The sequence below is a fragment of the Epinephelus lanceolatus genome, chromosome 16, assembly GCF_041903045.1.
Source record: "Epinephelus lanceolatus isolate andai-2023 chromosome 16, ASM4190304v1, whole genome shotgun sequence".
NCBI lineage: Eukaryota > Metazoa > Chordata > Actinopteri > Perciformes > Serranidae > Epinephelus > Epinephelus lanceolatus.
The window spans coordinates 34,217,430-34,235,789 of NC_135749.1; the positions used below are offsets into that span (position 1 = coordinate 34,217,430).

The window sequence follows — 18,360 nt, forward strand, 5'->3', positions numbered from 1 at the left end:
GTCTGCTCTCTGTCTCTCTCATGACGTTTCAGTGTGAACATGTTCTTGCTTGTGTTGATGGTTTCAATATTTCAAAGCAATAAAGATTTGATCAAATGTATCATATGAGTTTCATGTGACTTCATTTCTTGGACATATGTTATATATTAGGAGCATTACTCAAACTAATGCACAAAAGCCACAACAGTAGTGAGTCTTTTTTTCAGACTAATTTTTCAGACTGTGGATAATCTTCTACTGCAGTTGCCATTATGGATCAATCAATTTATTTTGTTAACAATACACATGGTAAGACATTTCTAATAGTAAAACACAAAGCTCTCTGTTATTACTGATGTCTGTCCTGGAAGAAATGTCACCTGTTAAGTTTGTGTGTTGTTAAATTCTACCTATAAATTATACAGAAGATTTTAATTCAAAGCTCTTAATAATAAGAGGAACAGTGTATCATCTGCAAAAAGTCACATAACATGAATCTAATTTGAGATTTTCCACCAAATCACATTTAAATGAGACAGAGTAACTTCAACAAGACATGAGAGAGATCAAAGGACAGTCTCTGTCTCTTAGTGTCTGCCAGCAGATTTGACACTTATGTAACACACATATATGTGTAGATATAGTTAAAGTGTCAATTATGTCTTTTGTATTTTTATAATTCCAGGTCATATAAAGCCTGTTTACATTTACATGAGTGGCAGGAGCTCAGTTTGTTGGGACTTGGCTTGGGAACCAGAGGGTCCCCAGTTCAAGTGCCTGTGCCGACTGAACACAGAGTGGGGACTGGGAGCTGAAGAGCTGTCATTGAGCAAGGCACCAAAGCCTCAACTGCTTCGGGCACTTATCCATGGACAGTCCCCTCATCACTCCATTAATGCATGTGTATGGGTACATGTGTGTGTATTTTGGGCCTGTGTGTGTGTGTGTCCTCAGTGAAGTGTATCAGTCTCTGCAGTAGCTTCCAGCTGCAGCAGTCAGTTCAGTTTCTGTTCAGTCTGACTGAGGGAGGTTTTTGTACGATGCTTTTTCACTGTGTGAACAACCACTGACTGTTGATGACATGAAAACTCTGACAGTAGTAAACTGCTGCATCTTCAGTCTGGACTCCACTGATGGTCAGAGTGAAGTCAGAGTTTGATCCACTGCCTGTAAAACGACCTGGTATCCCTGATGCTCGAGTGCTGGTGCGGTAAATGAGCAGTTTAGGAGTTTCTCCATCTCTCTGTTGGTACCAGGCTAAGGCATGGTTGCTGCTCCAAGTATAAACATCCTGACTGGTCCTACATGTGATGGTGACGGAGCCTCCCACAGCAGAGCTCACTGCTCCAGGCTGAGTCACTGTGACCTGACCTCTGCACTCTGAGGATACAGAGACACAAACATAAAGCAGCATCATGGTTTTGTCAGCTTCATTTCAGAGGGACAGATGTTGATAGAGGAGAGGAGTTTGATTCTCTGGACTTTACCTGTGAAGCAGCAGCAGAGGAGAGTCCAGATGAGGACGGAGATCAAAGTCATGTTTTTGATGAGGAGGATTTCTGTGGCTTCTGTTGTCATGAAGGACAGCTGTCAGTCATCCAGTGTTCAACTCTCAGGACTATAAACTCTCCCAGAGCACTGGAGCATGGTGCTGCTGATGCAAAGTGGCTCTCTATGGAAATGCTCTGACTGACTCCAACAGGGACTTGGATTACTCTGATGATGCTGATTATCAATGGATCAATCACTTTATCAAAGTATTGATTAGGAATGTGTTACTTCCTTTTTATAAAAAGCTTTGGTTTGAGTTGGATGAGTTGATTTACTTGCAGAATATTATGATGAATTCCCACTTATTCACAGCCACACAAATCACCATCACTGTGGGATGTATTCAGACAAAATGTATTTTCATTTATCATAATCTACAATAAACATAGGTTCATGATAATTATATATATCAGGATTATTAATGGCAGGATTTATAGGACAGTTTTCCTTTGGAATTTTTACATTTATTTGAATTTGTTCTCCAAACTTTGTGAATCAGTCTCTAAACGGTTAAACCAGTTATTACACAATCTGGGTAAACTGGGAATATTTTTGGTGAGTTTGTTTGTGTCAAAGTCAGAGAGCCGTGTCTCTCTACAGTGAGAGGTTTTTGTACGGCGGCTCAATGAGGTTGTATCACTGTGGTACACGTTCGGTGGAGGAACCAGACTGGATGTTGGAAGTAAGTCAGATGTTTAAAATGTTTATTTTTTCAGCAGCCATGTTTTCTTTATATTATATATTTAACAGGCAAGAAACAGTAGTTGCCTTTCCATTTTGTTTTTAGACATATTTTGCATTAAAGGACAAAGTTAGTGTTTGAATGAGAAAAGCAAAAGTCCTTTGTAATGAAAATAAAACATGAAGCTAGAAGATAAATCTTTATTTCTTACTTTAATGGTTAAGTTTCATCTTGAGGGCTTGTAGGTTTACTTCAGTGTGTCAAAGTCAGAGAGCCGTGTCTCTCTACAGTGAGAGGTTTTTGTACGGCGGCTCAATGAGTTTGTATCACTGTGGTGGACTTTTGGTGGAGGAACCAGACTGGATGTTGGAAGTAAGTTTCTGCACAAATACTAGATAAACTGTTTTAAAGTTATGTTTAGAAGTCTGTTTTGTAATGTCTGCAGTATTTATGTTATGTTATTGAAGTCAGAGCAGCTTTAATCAACATTTCTTTGTACATTTTCATCATACTTGAAGTCAAACAGGTTGAAATGTAAAAAAAAACTGCAAACCAGTTTTACAAATGTTTATCAAGAGTATTTTCTTAATGTTCAACCTCAGTGATTACTATTTTTTTCTAATAAATTGAGAATCAACTTTTTAGGAATAAACTAACGGTGATTGATTCATGTGGTTTCAAATTTTGAAAATGTTTTGAACAGTTTTAATGAGAATTGACATCAACATAAAGAACATTTGATTGTAGGTAGTGCAGTAATACATGCATTTTTTATGCACAAAAAAAAATGTAAAATGCATTTTACTAAAGTAATGTATCGTCAATGTTTGGAAGGAAAACGTTTAATAATTTGTCTAAATTCTGATATTTTCTGTCCAGTGCAGTTTGATATATTTGAGGTCATTCTGTATGATGATTCTCTCTGTGCTGATTTGCATGAGAGGCTTCTTAAAGGGAAGTGAAACAATGTGTGAGTGAGTGACTGATGGAGCAGAAAAACCATCTGACAGAAACTCCTTAAAGGAGAAAATCAACTCTCACACAGTAAAGGTGTCCAAGTGTCTGATGGTTGATTGACAGCTGTGTGGTCCCTGTCCTCTAAGCTGATTGGTGTCTCCTAGGTGATGTCCGTCCCACCCTGACGGTGCTGCCCCCCTCCAGTGAGGAGCTGCAGCAGGGGAAGGCCACGCTCATGTGTCTGGCCAACAAGGGCTTCCCCTCAGACTGGAGTCTGGCCTGGAAGGTGGACGGCAGCAGCAGCAGCAGCAGCAGCAGCTGGGAGGAGAGCAGGAGCCCTGGGGTGCTGGAGAAGGACGGCCTCTACAGCTGGAGCAGCACCCTGAGGCTCCCTGCAGACCAGTGGAGGAAGGTGGGCTCTGTGACCTGTGAGGCCACCCAGGGCTCCCAGACTCCACTCTCAGAGACACTGAGGAGAGACCAGTGTTCCCAGTCCTGACCTGACTCACTGGGACTCTGCTGCTGGTTTTACTCTGCTACTGCTCTCAGTCTGCTCTCTGTCTCTCTCATGACGTTTCAGTGTGAACATGTTCTTGCTTGTGTTGATGGTTTCAATATCTCAAAGCAATAAAGATTTGATCAAATGTATCATATGAGTTTCATGTGACTTCATTTCTTGGACATATGTTATATATTAGGAGCATTACTCAAACTAATGCACAAAAGCCACAACAGCAGTGAGTCTTTTTTTCAGACTAATTTTAATGGGTTTCAGACTGTGGATAATCTTCTACTGCAGTTTCCATTATAGATCAATCAATTTATTTTAGTAACAATACACATGGTAAGACATTTCTAATAGTAAAACACAAAGCTCTCTGTTATTACTGATGTCTGTCCTGGAATAAATTTCTCCAGTTAAGTTTGTGTGTTGTTAAATTCTGCCTATAAATTATACAGAAGATTTTAATTCAAAGCTCTTAATAATAAGAGGAACAGTGTATCATCTGCATAAATTGACATAACATGAATCTAATTTGAGATTTTCCACCAAATCACATTTAAATGAGACAGAGTAACTTCAACAAAGGACATGACATGAGAGAGATCAAAGGACAGTCTCTGTCTCTTAGTGTCTGCCAGCAGATTTGACACTTATGTAACACACTTATATGTGTAGATATAGTTAAAGTGTCAATGACGTGTCTTTTGTATTTTTATAATTCCAGGTCATATAAAGCCTGTTTACATTTACATGAGTGACAGGAGCTCAGTTTGTTGGGACTTGGCTTGGGAACCAGAGGGTCCCCAGTTCAAGTGCCTGTACTGACTGAACACAGAGTGGGGACTGGGAGCTGAAGAGCTGTCATTGAGCAAGGTACCCAAGTCTCAACTGCGTCGGGCACTTTCCATGGACAGTCCCCTCATCTGTCCATTAATGCATATGTATGGGTCCTGTTTGTGTATGTGTGTGTATTTTGGGCCTCTGTGTGTGTGTGTTTGTGTGTGTGTGTCCTCAGTGAAGTGTATCAGTCTCTGCAGTAGCTTCCAGCTGCAGCAGTCAGTTCAGTTTCTGTTCAGTCTGACTGAGGGAGGTTTTTGTATGACGCTTTTTCACTGTGTCAACGAATACTGACTGTTGATGTAATGATAACTCTGACAGTAGTAAACTGCTGCATCTTCAGTCTGGACTCCACTGATGGTCAGATGTCTCCTCTCGTCCTAAATTTGTTTCAAGTGACTAGTGACATAAAAATAATAGTTAGACACACCTAAAAGATTTTCACATGGGTTTAAACACCTGAACTGTGTACAAACGGTGAAAATGAGCTATATCGCTTATGGAAATAAGCAACTCCAGATGGCACTCTGTCAGAAGACTCCACTCACAAATATCCGCATGAGACTGAGTTCAAAATGTGAAGCACTGTCAATCACAAAGGGGTTCAGCCTTTTAGACAATCCCTCCAATCATCATGCATACACCGAGTGTCCTCTCCTGGCCACCGCTCCATTAGGTCCCACGGAAGTTAAAGGGAAATTTCAGTTTATTTCAACCTGTCTCCTCTCGTCCTAAATTTGTTTCAAGTGACTAGTGACATAGAAATAATAGTTAACATGTTAGCCGTTAGCCTAGATACAGCCGGGGCGCATAGTAGCGTCAGACCTGTTAAAACGTAAGTGAACGGGCATCCTTTCAGGTGCAAAGTTAGTCCACTAAACAAGCTTTTCTTCCACAAAGACCGCCTCATATCGTTAGGATAAATGTCAGAGAACATATAGAAAACGACATGTAAACGTGTTGTCTTACCTTACTGTTGTGCTGCCATGTTTGTTTACCATTTAGCTCTGCTTTCCAAAGTGCGGCCGAAATATCGCGAGAACAAGCAGCGATCTCATACCGTGCCTGAAATATCGCGAGAACAAACAGCAACAGCTGGAAGACAGAACCGGACAGTAGCCTGAAAAGTTCATTCATTTATTTTATGAAAGATTTATAGAATAATGGCTGACTTTTTGCCAGACTTCAACTTTGTGGAGGAGGAATTAGATTTTGCAGAGTTTGATGGCCACCCTTATTTATTTAAGCCAGAATACACTGAGGAAGAGCTTTGTGAAATTGAAGAATGGAGGAGGAGAGAGAGAGAGGCGCAACAGGTAGAGGACGAGAGAGGAGAAATGGCTGCTGCAAGGCTGTGTAGCTCTGGAGATTGGTGGTGTACCTGTGAATGCTGTGCCCCAGTGCCCACAGAAGAGGAATGCCTCTGTTGCAAGGAATGGGACCGGTTGCAGCCTTATTTTCAAGGTCTGGATGTGACCGAGGACGAGACACTAGAGGGCTGCATTGGGACTTTGCTGCGGGCGGGAACAGGCGGCTAAAAAAAAACACTGTGGGATCTTGGTGCACATGCATGAGCGTTTCCACTCTATATTTATTCATAAATGGACAAATATGCCCTGAACCAGCTTTCATACCAATTTGCCGCTTGCTCCACCTGTCTGTGTGTCTGTCTGTAAGCTCCATCTGTCATGAGACAAACATGAAAGAAGACGTGCAGTTTATTGTGTTTCACCGGTGACGAGCTGTCATTACGCCCGTCTGCGTGCTCTTTATAACTCACTGTGTGAACCTATGTTGCATAATAAAGATTTGCCCCCTCGTAATTTTTAACCGCCCCCTCAGTAACTTCATCCTGGCGCCAGGCCTGCCTTAACCTCAATCACTGCGTGATTATATAAAGGTAGAAAAATAAATAAAATACAGAGGAGGAGAATAGAATATGAAAAAGCCTTTATTTCATTAAAAACTAAATGAAAACAATGAAATAGGAGCACTACTCCTGACCAGTGCGTCAAAAGACATGCAGACCAGGGAAACGATACAAACAACCCCATGAATCTCTTTATTAATAGCCTATAAAATGACATGTTTTGTGCTGCGGGACGGGAGAAGGCACAAAATCATCGATCTCTATTATTGTGCGGGCATAAATTCTCAGAGTTTTGTGGGTGCGGGCAGCAGTGGACATACACATTGCGGGAGCAGGCAGGAGTGTAATACACACGTTGCGGTTGCGGGCGGTAATGGTCAGAAATTCAGCGGGAGCGGGCAGGAGCGGGTTGAAGAAAACAGTCCCGTGCAGGGCTCTACGAGACACCTCCACCTGGAGTAGTATCCAGCTGGGCTTTATCTAGAGCTCGCGAGATTTCAGGCACGCTATGAGATCGCTACTTGTTGTCGCAATATTTCGGCCGCGCTTTGGAAAGCAGAGCTAAATGGTAAACAAACATGGCAGCACACCGGTAAGGTAAGACAACACGTTTACATGTCGTTTTCTATATGTTCTCTGACATTTATCCTAACGATATGAGGCGGTCTTTGTGGAAGAAAAGCTTGTTTAGTGGACTAACTTTGCACTTGAAGGTTGCCCTTTCACTTACATTTTAACAGGTCTGACGCTACTATGCGCCCCGGCTGTATCTAGGCTAACGGCTAACATGCTAACTATTATTTCTATGGCACTAGTCACTTGAAACAAATTTAGGACGAGAGGAGACAGGTTGAAATAAACTGAAATTTCCCTTTAACTTCCGTGGGACCTAATGGAGCGGTGGCCAGGACGCTCGGTGTATGCATGATGATTGGAGGAATTGTCTAAAAGGCTGAACCCCTTTGTGATTGACAGTGCTTCACATTTCGAACTCAGTCTCATGCAGATATTTGCGAGTGGAGTCTTCTGACAGAGTGCCATCTGGAGTTCCTTATTTCCATAAGCGATATAGCTCATTTTCACCGTTTGTACACAGTTCAGGTGTTTAAACCCATCTGAAAATCTTTGAGGTGTGTTTTGCTGTGGTTCTATGGCATGAGTGTGGTTGAAAAACTGCTTCAATGAAATGTTCCTTTTATAAGTTACTGCCTCGCTACACTATGACAAATTTTATGATGTAAACTTAAAGTGAGCTTCCCCTGTTTGAAAGACCAGCAGCCGCCACTGCTTTGTGTGTGTGTGTGTGTGTGTGTGTGTCCTCAGTGAAGTGTATCAGTCTCTGCAGTAGCTTCCAGCTGCAGCAGTCAGTTCAGTTTCTGTTCAGTCTGACTGAGGGAGGTTTTTGTACGACGCTTTTTCACTGTGTGAACACGTACTGACTGTTGATGTAATGATAACTCTGACAGTAGTAAACTGCTGCATCTTCAGTCTGGACTCCACTGATGGTCAGAGTGAAGTCAGAGTTTGATCCACTGCCTGTAAAACGATCTGGAATCCCTGATTGTCGAGTGCTGGCAAGGTATATGAGCAGTTTAGGAGTTTCTCCATCTCTCTGTTGGTACCAGGCTAAGTAGTTAGAGCTATAAACATTCTGACTGGTCCTACATGTGATGGTGACGGAGCCTCCCACAGCAGAGCTCACTGCTCCAGACTGAGTCACTGTGACCTGACCTCTGGACTCTGAGGATACAGAGACACAAACATAAAGCAGCATCATGGTTTTGTCAGCTTCATTTCAGAGGGACAGATGTTGATAGAGGAGAGGAGTTTGATTCTCTGGACTTTACCTGTGAAGCAGCAGCAGAGGAGAGTCCAGATGAGGACGGAGATCAAAGTCATGTTTTTGATGAGGAGGATTTCTGTGGCTTCTGTTGTCATGAAGGACAGCTGTCAGTCATCCAGTGTTCAACTCTCAGGACTATAAACTCTCCCAGAGCACTGGAGCATGGTGCTGCTGATGCAAAGTGGCTCTCTATGGAAATGCTCTGACTGACTCCAACAGGGACTTGGATTACTCTGATGATGCTGATTATCAATGGATCAGTCACTTTACCAGAGTATTGATTAGGTTAAGTAAGTTTCTTCACAAATACTAGATACCATATTGTTATGTTTTAAATTCTGATTTGTAATATTTGCAATAGATTAAAAAAAACTGAGTTTATTATTCATGTTTTTATTTCTCCTCCTTAACCATGGAGAGTGACTCACAGTGGCTTCACAAAATTCCATCACACTGGGATTTAAAAAAAAAAAGCTTGAAATATAGAGATGATAAAACTGCAAACTCACAAAACTGTTTTCCAAATGTTTTCTGAGATTATATCTAAATGTTCCTGCTAAATAATACCTGTTTTTAGAACAAATTAAGAATCAGTTGTTAAATATTGTTGAACAGAGTGAAGATAAAAGTGGGTATTAGAAAATGTGCAAGATCACTTCATTTTGTCATCTAGTGTTTTAGATTTTGAAAATCTTTTTAACACTTTTTTTTAATGATGACTGAAATCCACATGAAGAACATTTGATTGTAATCTGTTTAATTTCTAATTTTGGTTCTGTTTCCACTAAATATGCCATTAATATGTAATGGTTAGTCAAGGTTTTGGATAAGAAAGAATTTTTCCAAATTCTGATATTTTATGTCCAGTGTAGTTTGATATATTTGAGGTCATTCTGTATGATGATTCTCTCTGTGCTGATTTGCATGAGAGGCTTCTTAAAGGGAAGTGAAACAATGTGTGAGTGAGTGACTGATGGAGCAGAAAAACCATCTGACAGAAACTCCTTAAAGGAGAAAATAGCTGTGTGGTCCCTGTCCTCTAAGCTGATTGGTGTCTCCTAGGTGATGTCCGTCCCACCCTGACGGTGCTGCCCCCCTCCAGTGAGGAGCTGCAGCAGGGGAAGGCCACGCTCATGTGTCTGGCCAACAAGGGCTTCCCCTCAGACTGGAGTCTGGCCTGGAAGGTGGACGGCAGCAGCAGCAGCAGCAGCAGCAGCAGCTGGGAGGAGAGCAGGAGCCCTGGGGTGCTGGAGAAGGACGGCCTCTACAGCTGGAGCAGCACCCTGAGGCTCCCTGCAGACCAGTGGAGGAAGGTGGGATCTGTGACCTGTGAGGCCACCCAGGGCTCCCAGACTCCACTCTCAGAGACACTGAGGAGAGACCAGTGTTCCCAGTCCTGACCTGACCCACTGGGACTCTGCTGCTGGTTTTACTCTGCTACTGCTCTCAGTCTGCTCTCTGTCTCTCTCATGACGTTTCAGTGTGAACATGTTCTTGCTTGTGTTGATGGTTTCAATATCTCAAAGCAATAAAGATTTGATCAAATGTATCATATGAGTGCCGTCATGTGACTTCATTTCTTGGACATATGTTATATATTAGGAGCATTACTCAAACTAATGCACAAAAGCCACAACAGTAATGAGTCTTTATTTTTCAGAATACTTTTTCAGACTGTGGATAATCTTCTACTGCAGTTCCCAATATAGATCAATGAATTTATTTTGGTAAGAATACACATGGTAAGACATTTCTAATAGTAAAACCCAAAGCTCTCTGTTATTACTGATGTCTGTCCTGGAAGAAATTTCTCCAGTTAAGTTTGTGTGTTGTTAAATTCTGCCTATAAATTATACAGAAGATTTTAATTCAAAGCTCTTAATAATAAGAGGAACAGTGTATCATCTGCATAAATTGACATAACATGAATCTAATTTGACATTTTCCACCAAATCATATTTAAATGAGACAGAGTAACTTCAACAAAGGACATGACATGAGAGAGATCAAAGGACAGTCTCTGTCTCTTAGTGTCTGCCAGCAGATTTGACACTTATATGTATAGATATAGTTAAAGTGTCAATTATGTCTTTTAATAATAATAATAATACATTTTATTTGAAGGCGCCTTTCTTGGCACTCAAGGACACCGTACAGATACACAAAATGACATCAAAAAGACATTAAAAAGAAACAACAATTTAAAAACAAAAACAAAAACAAAAAAAAAAAAACAATAGAAAGTGACAGAGCAATTGGCATCAGATGGAATAGGCAGTTTTAAACAGATGTGTTTTGAGTTGTGATTTGAAATGGGGTAGTGAATCGATGTTTCTTTCGTACATGAGTGGCAGGAGCTCAGTTTGTTGGGACTTGGCTTGGGAACCAGAGGGTCCCCAGTTCAAGTGCCTGTACCGACTGAACACAGAGTGGGGACTGGGAGCTGAAGAGCTGTCATTGAGCAAGGCACCAAAGCCTCAACTGCTAATGCTATTAATAATAATGAGTATAAAAAGTAATAATGTGATTTATTTAATAGCACCAATAAACCCAATGTGTTTTAAATATAGAACAACCAGGTTCATGTATTTATAAGCAAACAATCTTAAATATTAGGCCTAAATATTTTTTGAATGTACATGATAAACTGATTCACTGAACAAGACTGGCTTACAATTATTTTTGATGTGTTGTTAGATAGCTAACAAACAAACAAGCAAACTACAGCAGGGCTATTCAATTAGGCTACTATTTCAACTGGGCCGCATTTCAAAACCAGATAATGTCAACGGGCCACATTTTTAGCAGCGAGCAACCGATCCTCTTTTTATTTTTTTTTTGCATACATTTACAGGCATGGCCCTCCTCAACATGATGCAGAAACAGACTAAAAAGAGCTATCAATGCACAGAAGCATAATAAGTGACATTAACAGTATCTAATAACACACACTATCTCTACCAGCATCTCACTCTCCCCTTTCCTCCACACACACACACGCACACATGCACACACCTTACCTCCTGATGCTTTCCTTATAGGCCAGTTACACAGGATATAGTTTTATACAGTCCATGGCAGCAACAGTCATGTTTACAACAACACCAAAGTCACTATTTAAAACCCAATAATATCTGACTGGAATATAAATATTCCTCCTGACATCACAATACTGAGTGAAGAAAGTCACGTTATCTCAGCATGAAGACAAACATCAGTATCAGTCATTCATCCTGCTCTCTGTCCCTCCTCTACTGAGGACACTCACTGCCTGCAGGTCGGCTGCCTCAGGTACATGTTCAGATAAAGTGTTAGCCTACACACAGACAGCTTTCATTTAGTTTGTCTTTAACACTTTGCTGTTAGCACCACGAGCGCGATGTGCTTGTGTCGACCGCGATCGTAAATCATAATAGCGGTGAATGAGAGACTGCGGACAGAGCAGACTGAAATGTGGCTTTCTACATGCTGATCACATGTATTGATAAAGTATTGGCTTGGCTGGCAGAGGTTTTATTGCACTTACTCACAATAACAAGTGTAGCTGTCGTTAACTAGAGTCATCTTGAAGTTATATTCTCTTCATCTGTACTGCTGCACAATGATGATACATGAAACCGAAACTTTAAAAAGTGACGCAGATAATACCGGAGCTTACTGTTATTACGGTGTTGATTAAACTTGCCTTGGGTTGTTTAATACCGGGTCTCGGTACCGATCCCTGCTCAGGCGTTTGATGAAGTCTCCTGGTCGGCCGGTGATAGACTGGTGTCAAGCTGTCTTTACAGCCCGTTCATGCCAGGCTCGAATCAAACTCACCACTGGTGATGTAGGCATCGTCTCATTTGATGTTGCTCAATAAGAGTCCACAATGTCATCGCATTTTTTTTCTCAACAGAGCAGGTGTCAAAGCCGTGTTGACAGGAAAGAGGCACAGGAGAAAACCGCAAAATCACCTGGGGCAGTGCGGGCGGGGCATCAAGGCCACTGTGGCCTTAGGGCAGATATTTTTTTCAAGGGCACAGGGCCAAATGAGGAGGGCACAAGAGCCATGGCCCTCGTGGCCCTCGTGAAATTCCTGCCCTGCACAGTGGTGACAGCATTGGTAATATCAATGTTTCTTAATATAATAGGGTATGAAAGGATGGTAAAATTTTCATTTGGCTTCCTCCACGTTAATGCAGTTGATTCTGTTCATAAAATTGTTATAATATTTATAGTGGGGTCTTTGTTTTACAGGTGTGAAAGAGAAAATAATGACCAAAAAAATATTCACCACCTCTTAAGAGAGTGTGACAGAAAAGGTTTCATACCATGACACCCATTTTATTTTGCTAGATGTCCTGTTAATTCTTTTGGCAAAGAGATCTACGTTAATTTAAACACCTTAGAGAAAATGTAAACTCCACAGTCTGTAACTGATCGTTTTTTGTAAATTTAAAAGCAGAACAGAATAAACAAAAAACTGCTTCAATAAATATTCACATTATTTACTTAAAGAGACAAGACGCAGGTTTTTTCATGTTCAATGTAATATCATCAGTGTAGAAGATGATGTGACTGTGGTGTTACTTTAAGAAGATGCTTTATATGCTGATATGTTTCTAACATCTTATCAAAGTTTAATTGTTAAAGTGTTCTGATGTTTCTATTTTTTTCATCTGTTCAATCTGCCCTCAGAAATATAGGTGTCACTTTTGACCAGGCATTGACTCTTGAGCAGCATTTGAAGTGTCTGATCCACTTCTGTATTTTCCAGTCAAGATACATCGTACAATGTTGTGCTGGTGTGCCTGGAGGTAAAATCAAGATTCTAATACACCGATATATTTTGTCCAATTACTCTGTTGTAACTTTGTTTTGCCATGTCTTTCACATCCATGCATCACTAACCAGTGGTCCAGTGGACTGTCATATGGCCTTTGACCAGGTCCTTAAAAAGATCTCACATCACACTTGTCTTCATTTTTGTTGCCCACTTCCCATTCAATAAAAAATCTAGTTTAAACTAGTTTTCACTTTTAGAGGTCTACACAGTCAGGCACCCTCCTACATTAATGATGCCATGCAGGCCTATGACACAAGGAGGTCAGAAACGTTTTATGATCAGGGCTTGTTGGTTTTCAACGTATCGTAATACAAGAGTTTGGTGGATTTCTTGGGAAAATGCACAAACAATGTTTTCTATCATATCTAACAACTTAGGGCCGGATCTACTAAGATCCTAATGTGCGTGTGCTAATTTGCCTGCGCAATCTAGAATTTTGCGTGTAGGGCTGAACTGCGGTTTGCAGGTGATTTACTAAGAGTGATTGCGTAAATGACAAGAGGTGCAAACATGTTGGAGACACCCTATTTAAATGAGGGTTTTGCATGTTTTATGGTTTGCAGCATTGTGAGTTTGGAGAGAGAGCGCAAAGTGAAATTCGACCCTATGGAATTAGAGGTGTTGGTAGATGAGGCCAATAAACACTTAAATGAGCTACAGCAAAGAAACCTGACTGTCTCACAAAGGAACGCTACATGGGAAGAAATCTGTGACCAACAGCCAGGGACCGGAGAGGGAGGAGAGGTGCGCACGGTGGGCAAGTTCCACCTGCGTAAAAGGAAACACAAATAATACACTCAATTGTCACGTTTAAGTTTTCTTATATTGGCTGTGAATATTCATTTTGTGTAAAACAGGCTATACCATAAAGAACTGTTTATTTTTGTTTTTTTGCCACGATAAATATTAGAGCTATAGCCTAATATATTTTGTGACTGAAACAATGTGTCTTTAATATGATGTTGCGTGGCTTAACATAATTAGACGTTAATGAGACTGAGTATTTCGTTTGATAATAATGTTTGGAATCTAGAAAGTGATTTCAGTCATCTTTTTTTCAGTAAATGTTGATTTGCTTAACTTTGCAATGCACTGCAGTTTATTGGGTCACACTAGCACTCATATTCTAATCTACAGCATTATGTTTAATCAAGGTGTATTTCTGCATTACATATTATTGAATGAAAATAGAAAAATAAATGCATATACCAAACAGCTCACAAGAAGTGACTTCGAATGAGATTGCTGAGTGTCTGCATCCCTGCAGCATTGGGTTGTTGCTCCGTACTATGTTAAGCAGAGATTTAACAAAGTTCATTCATTCATTCACAAGTTCTGTTTGGACTACATTTTATCATGAATATTTCTGATGCTGCTCTGTGTGTCGATGTTTTCTTGTAACTGGACAGAGTTGAGATGGCTGCAATCCAGTATGAGGTCAAAGGTCGTGACCAAGTCTTTTCTAATTTAAAGTCTGAACTTGTTTCCTCTTTATTAACTGGCAAATCAATCAAATAAGGAAAAGAGATTTTAATTAAAATTGTGTGTGCACAGTTTGTGTCAGGGGCGATTGCTCTGAGACAACAAGGGAGGTTGAACTTCCCCTAAAATTTCATAGAAGAAATGGTCAAATATGCACTATTGAATTTACATTAAAATAAGAATTTATATTGCATTAAATGTGCTCTAGGATGCGTTGAACACCATGACTATGATGTTCAAACGTCAGCTGTTTATCACCAGTTTTCAAACGCGACCTCCCTTTTATACATTCTCGTGTCAGCACAGCGGACGCGGATGCTTCATGCATTTCTATGACACAGCGTTGAGCAGGTTTTTTTCATGCAGCAAAGCGAGACGGTCATTGGATAAATGCAACAAAATCGTCACTTCCAGGGAGGCTCAGCTTCCCTGGGTCCTAATGGAACGGTATGCGTGAGAGGACGCTCGGTGTATGCATGATGATTGGAGGAATTGTCTACAAGGCTGAACCCCTTTGTGACTGACAGCACTTCACATCTCGAGCTCAGTCCCATGCAGATATTTGCGAGTGGAGTCTTCTGACAGAGTGCCATCTGGAGTTGCTTATTTCCATAAGCGATATAGCTCATTTTCACCGTTTGTACACAGTTCAGGTGTTTAAACCCATATAAAATCTTTGAGGTGTGTTTTGCTGTGGTTCTATGGCATGAGTGTGGTTGAAAAACTGCTTCAATTAAATGTTCCTTTTAAAAGTTACTGCCTCGCTACAATATGACAAATTTTATGATGTAAACTTAAAGTTAGCTTTCTCTGTTTGAAAGACCAGCAGCTGCCACTGCTTTGTGTGTGTGTGTGTGTGTGTGTGTGTGTCCTCAGTGAAGTGTATCAGTCTCTGCAGTAGCTTCCAGCTGCAGCAGTCAGTTCAGTTTCTGTTCAGTCTGACTGAGGGAGGTTTTTGTACGACGCTTTTTCACTGTGTGAACACGTTCTGACTGTTGATGTAATGATAACTCTGACAGTAGTAAACTGCTGCATCTTCAGTCTGGACTCCACTGATGGTCAGAGTGAAGTCAGAGTTTGATCCACTGCCTGTAAAACGACCTGGAATCCCTGATTGTCGAGTGCTGGCATAGTATATGAGCAGTTTAGCAGTTTCTCCATCTCTCTGTTGGTACCAGGCTAAGCGGTTAGAGCTATAAACATTCTGACTGGTCCTACATGTGATGGTGACGGAGCCTCCCACAGTAGAGCTGATTGCTCCAGACTGAGTCACTGTGACCTGACCTCTGGACTCTGAGGATACAGAGACACAAACATAAAGCAGCATCATGGTTTTGTCAGCTTCATTTCAGAGGGACAGATGTTGATAGAGGAGAGGAGTTTGATTCTCTGGACTTTACCTGTGAAGCAGCAGCAGAGGAGAGTCCAGATGAGGACGGAGATCAAAGTCATGTTTTTGATGAGGAGGATTTCTGTGGCTTCTGTTGTCATGAAGGACAGCTGTCAGTCATCCAGTGTTCAACTCTCAGGACTATAAACTCTCCCAGAGCACTGGAGCATGGTGCTGCTGATGCAAAGTGGCTCTCTATGGAAATGCTCTGACTGACTCCAACAGGGACTTGGATTACTCTGATGATGCTGACTATCAGTGGATCAATCACTTTACCAGAGTATTGATTAGGAATGTGTTACTTCCTTTTTATAAAAAGTTTTGGTTTGAGTTGGATGAGTTGATTTACTTGCAGAATATTATTGTGAATTCCCACTTATTCACAGCCACACAAATCAACATCACTGTGGGATGTATTCAGACAAAATGTATTTTCATTTATCATAATCTACGATAAACATAGGTTCATGATAATTATATATATCAGGATTATTAATGGCAGGATTTATAGGACAGTGTTCCTTTGGAATTTTTACATTTATTTGAATTTGTTTTACTGGAGGAGAAATTAATACTGCTTGTAGATGTTTGAAGTTTCACACAGAAAATGTTGTGTATATATTCAAAGTTTGTGAATCAGTCTCTAAACAGTTAAACCAGTTATTACACAATCTGGGTAAACTGGGAATATTTTTGGTGAGTTTGTTTGTGTCAAAGTCAGAGAGCCGTGTCTCTCTACAGTGAGAGGTTTTTGTACAGCGGCTCAATGAGTTTGTATCACTGTGGTGGACTTTTGGTGGAGGAACCAGACTGGATGTTGGAAGTAAGTTTCTGCACAAATACTAGATAAACTGTTTAGTTTGTTTTGTAATGTCTGCAGTATTCATGTTATTTCTTATGTTTGAAGTCAGAGCAGCTTTAATCAACATTTCTTTGTACATTTTCATCATACTTGAAGTCAAACAGGTTGAAATGTAAAAAAAACTGCAAACCAGTTTTACAAATGTTTATCAAGAGTATTTTCTTAATGTTCCACCTCAGTGATAACTATTTTTTTCTAATAACTTCAGCATCAACTTTTTAGGAATAAACTAACGGTGACTGATTCATGTGGTTTCAAATTTTGAAAATCTTTTGAACAGTTTTAATGAGAATTGACATCAACATAAAGAACATTTGATTGTAGGAAGTGCAGTAATATATGCATTTTTTATGCACAAAGAAAAAAATGTAAAATGCATTTTACTAAAGTAATGTATCGTCAATGTTTGGGAGGAAAATGTTTAATAATTTGTCTAAATTCTGATATTTTCTGTCCAGTGTAGTTTGATATATTTGAGGTCATTCTGTATGATGATTCTCTCTGTGCTGATTTGCATGAGAGGCTTCTTAAAGGGAAGTGAAACAATGTGTGAGTGAGTGACTGATGGAGCAGAAAAAACATCTGACAGAAACTCCTTAAAGGAGAAAATCAACTCTCACACAGTAAAGGTGTCCAAGTGTCTGATGGTTGATTGACAGCTGTGTGGTCCCTGTCCTCTAAGCTGATTGGTGTCTCCTAGGTGATGTCCGTCCCACCCTGACGGTGCTGCCCCCCTCCAGTGAGGAGCTGCAGCAGGGGAAGGCCACGCTCATGTGTCTGGCCAACAAGGGCTTCCCCTCAGACTGGAGTCTGGCCTGGAAGGTGGACGGCAGCAGCAGCAGCAGCAGCAGCAGCAGCTGGGAGGAGAGCAGGAGCCCTGGGGTGCTGGAGAAGGACGGCCTCTACAGCTGGAGCAGCACCCTGAGGCTCCCTGCAGACCAGTGGAGGAAGGTGGGCTCTGTGACCTGTGAGGCCACCCAGGGCTCCCAGACTCCACTCTCAGAGACACTGAGGAGAGACCAGTGTTCCCAGTCCTGACCTGACTCACTGGGACTCTGCTGCTGGTTTTACTCTGCTACTGCTCTCAGTCTGCTCTCTGTCTCTCTCATGACGTTTCAGTGTGAACATGTTCTTGCTTGTGTTGATGGTTTCAATATCTCAAAGCAATAAAGATTTGATCAAATGTATCATATGAGTTTCATGTGACTTCATTTCTAGGACATATGTAATATATCAGGAGCATTACTCAAACTAATGCACAAAAGCCACAACAGCAGTGAGTCTTTTTTTCAGACTAATTTTAATGGGTTTCAGACTGTGGCTATTCTTTTACTGCAGTTCCCATGATAGATCAATCAATTTATTTTGGTAAGAATACACATGGTAAGACATTTCTAATAGTAAAACCCAAAGCTCTCTGTTATTACTGATGTCTGTCCTGGAAGAAATTTCTCCAGTTAAGTTTGTGTGTTGTTAAATTCTGCCTATAAATTATTGTGCAGATTTTAATTCAAAACTCTTAATAATAAGAGGAACAGTGTATCATCTGCAAAAAGTCACATAACATGAATCTA

The 18,360-nt window shown here is 40.7% G+C and overlaps 3 pseudogenes across 1 annotated transcript; all 3 read left to right on the top strand.

The window, feature by feature from the left end:
• Positions 1-3,347: 3,347 nt before the first annotated feature.
• LOC144467372 (Ig kappa-b4 chain C region pseudogene) lies at positions 3,348-3,817 on the top strand (annotated as a pseudogene).
• A 5,475-nt stretch (positions 3,818-9,292) lies between these two features.
• LOC144467438 (Ig kappa-b4 chain C region pseudogene) lies at positions 9,293-9,625 on the top strand (annotated as a pseudogene).
• A 7,867-nt stretch (positions 9,626-17,492) lies between these two features.
• On the top strand, positions 17,493-17,973 carry LOC117263796 (Ig kappa-b4 chain C region pseudogene; annotated as a pseudogene). Its single transcript, XR_013493581.1, has one exon. The product of XR_013493581.1 is annotated as an Ig kappa-b4 chain C region pseudogene (transcript).
• Positions 17,974-18,360: the final 387 nt, after the last annotated feature.